Source organism: Chelonoidis abingdonii, chromosome 1 (assembly GCF_003597395.2).
Source record: "Chelonoidis abingdonii isolate Lonesome George chromosome 1, CheloAbing_2.0, whole genome shotgun sequence".
Taxonomy (NCBI): Eukaryota; Metazoa; Chordata; order Testudines; family Testudinidae; genus Chelonoidis; species Chelonoidis abingdonii.
In genome coordinates, this window is record NC_133769.1 from 204119657 (window position 1) to 204122330 (window position 2674).

The 2674-nt window shown below is 40.6% G+C and overlaps 1 non-coding gene across 1 annotated transcript; it reads left to right on the top strand.

Annotated features, from left to right (window-relative positions):
- The first annotated feature begins 609 nt into the window (after positions 1 to 609).
- Positions 610 to 744, top strand: LOC116823707 (U4 spliceosomal RNA). Its single transcript, XR_004373483.1, has one exon. It is a non-coding gene; the product is annotated as a U4 spliceosomal RNA (small nuclear RNA).
- The last annotated feature ends 1930 nt before the right edge of the window (positions 745 to 2674 follow it).

A 2674-nucleotide genomic window follows, 5' to 3' on the forward strand; every position in this document is an offset into this window, starting at 1 on the left:
AGGCAAAATTTGATTGTACATGTATGCTGCTTTTGCAGCATACTTATGTTGGGCACAAAGGGCTTCAGCCTGTGGGTCCCTGAGCAGGCACTAATGCAGTATTTGTTGCTGGATTCTTCCATTATAATAATTTTATGGCAGTTATATACATGGGATACCCAGATGCAACGTTATGTCATGTCTCAGGCACCAATGCAGTGGTATTATGGTATTATGATGTGGGTAATAGTACCATATTGAGTTTAAATGGTTTTTCAAAAAACTATGAAAGGGAAATGAGATATTATGTTAAAATAGAGACACATCCAGTTTAAAGGCATTGGGAAAGTCTGAGAATGTAGTTTTACTGCCTTCATCTCTTTTGAATAGAGAAGGGTGCATTTAATGCCATCCCAAATATTGTCACAGAAAGAAAGAGTGCCAAAATGACATTGCAGCACCCAGAAATGTTACCCAATCAGTTGAGATAGAAAGCACAGCCTTCCTCCAACTTCAAATGATTCTCTGCTTTACTTTCCCCCTCTTTAAACTGGATGTATAAACAGGGGTGTGTGCGGGTTAATTCATGTTTGTGCCTTGCTCTGAACATACAAAGTGCTACAGAAGTGTTTCGTACAGTAGTGGCAGTCTCATAACCAATGAAGTTAATCTGAGGTGTGATTATTGCTAGTTGAAAACTTATCCTTAGATGGTACTTCCAGAAATGATGTCACACAATATGGCTGTTAGGCAAGCCACAGGGCTACTGGGGGTAGCAGGCACTTCAGCATAGACTCAGAAGATTTCCTGTATTAACTGTCTAAAACTCAGAGCAAGAGAGAGTGGGACTCCAGGTGAGTACAGAGTCCACACTGGAGCCTAAGTGAGTACAAGTGACAAACTGAAAAAACCTTTACAAATAAAATCTAGGTATCGTGTCTTCAGAATCCATCTTTTAGTTTTATAGCTTAGCCATTTTCACAATAGACAAATGTTCTGCAAAATAAATTATGGATACTACATAATAGGAATCAAATGGCAAAAATGCCACCTCGATCATGCAATAATATCCATTATTATATTAAAGTGCAACTTGGTTTCAGAAGGAGAAAATAATAACCATAAATCAAAAGATATACGTAATGCTGGTGTTGAAATCACAGTTAAGGGGGAAAGAATTTAAAATCAATTAGCAAGTCACATTTCCATCTTCTAATAATTTAGTCCAAAAAAAATAACCTTTGCATTTATACTGTACTCGTGTTTACAGATATAATTTTCTAGCACTTCAGTTCAGGCTTTTAAGATTTACCACATGAATTACCTCATAATGAAACTACTTTATACTCTGTTAAGGAAGAAGATTAGGAAACATTGGGATGTCAGTTCTGTAACTGGCATTTCTTTTGTGTAAATATACATCTGATCATGAGAAAAACCAACAAGGCTAATCCAAGTTTCAGAAGCCATCAGCTGAGACCAGTGCATATACAGTACATTCAAGTGGCCTTCACCAAATGAAATTTTAATTTAGCAATAAACTTTAATCTCCAGTAGGAGACTGTTTTATTCAACTAATCTGCTAAAGTGCTTTCCCAGCCTAATCCAACTAAAACTCTGTGAACTGAAACAGGCAACTTTATACCTTTCACACATCCAATTATGTGTCATTCCAGCCAGACCCCACAAAAATAGCAATGTGACACATGTCAGCCATCAAGCCAAATCTAACACCTCAGGCTTGAGAATAGCTTCTAGCCATAGGAATGCTGAATACACCTTAATGGCAAGTAGCACAAAGTCACTTATTTTATTATCATTCCTATCATAGTTATAATGTAGGCTAAATCCACAGATAACCTATATTAATTTAGCAAAGTTGAACCTGAGAAAGACAAACTCTGCTTATAATTTCATGAATTAACCACGTGTGCCTAGAAAGATTGTAGTTATATGGATTGAAAGACTTTGGAAACATTTTTACAACCAGGGCCGGCTCCAGGCCCCAGCACGCCAAGCGCATGCTTGGGGTGGCATGCCGCGGGGGGCGCTCTGCCGGTTGCCAGGAGGGCGGCAGGCAGCTCTGGTGGACCTCCCGCAGGCGTGCCTGTGGAGGGTCCGCTGGTCCCGTGGCTCCGGTGGAGCATCTGCAGGCACACCTGCAGGAGGTCCACTGGAGCCGCGGGACCACCGGACCCCCTGCAGGGAAGCCTGCAGGAGGTCCACCGGCGCCATGGGACCAGCGAGCGGCAGAGCGCCCCCCGCGGCGTGCCGCCATGCTTGAAGCAGCGAAATTGATAGAGCCGGCCCTGTTTACAACACTTGATTTGTAAAACATTAATCTCCAAGAAGATGAAAATACTTTAGGAAACCTATGATCAGTTTAGCAAGAAGGAAACACCCCTTCAGAAACTTTTACATAATATTGCCATTGCTAATGTTTTATTTTAGTGACACTCCATTTTCATGCCAGTAAATTTCTATTTAAAAAAACAGACAAACTCAGGCTGTTCTTATACTGACCGAGATTAGTTAATAATTATTGACAGTGGGCCAGATCCTCAGATGATGTAAATTGACATAACTTCACTGACTTCAATGGAGTTATGCTGATTTACACCAGCTAAGAATCTGACACTCTTGTCCCTTGTGTGCTCCAAGTACTTATCAGGCTCTCTTCATTTTTGTCCATTTC